This window comes from Mastomys coucha, unplaced genomic scaffold (assembly GCF_008632895.1).
Source record: "Mastomys coucha isolate ucsf_1 unplaced genomic scaffold, UCSF_Mcou_1 pScaffold9, whole genome shotgun sequence".
In the NCBI taxonomy this organism is placed as follows: Eukaryota; Metazoa; Chordata; class Mammalia; order Rodentia; family Muridae; genus Mastomys; species Mastomys coucha.
In genome coordinates, this window is record NW_022196915.1 from 21,228,559 (window position 1) to 21,228,871 (window position 313).

Here is a 313-nt window from a genome sequence, read left to right on the forward strand (position 1 = left end):
TGGGAGTCAAACTCAAGACTTCTGGAAGAGCTGCCAGTGCTCTAACCATTGTGCCATCTCTCCAGCCCCCTGGTACTCCATTCTTAAAGACAACCATACTAAGCCTGGATCCCAGGCTGGCTAGGCTCTTCTCCAGTCTGAGCCTACCACTTTTCACCAATTCATCTCTCTTGATGCCCACCAGAAAGACTCTGGCCATCAGGAGGGGCCTCTGCAGGGGGCTCTGAAGAGGTGGCCACAGGCGAGTCAGAATGACCACCATAGCCTTCCTTCCTTCCTTGTGACCCAGGCTCACACTGGCTACTCTGTACCC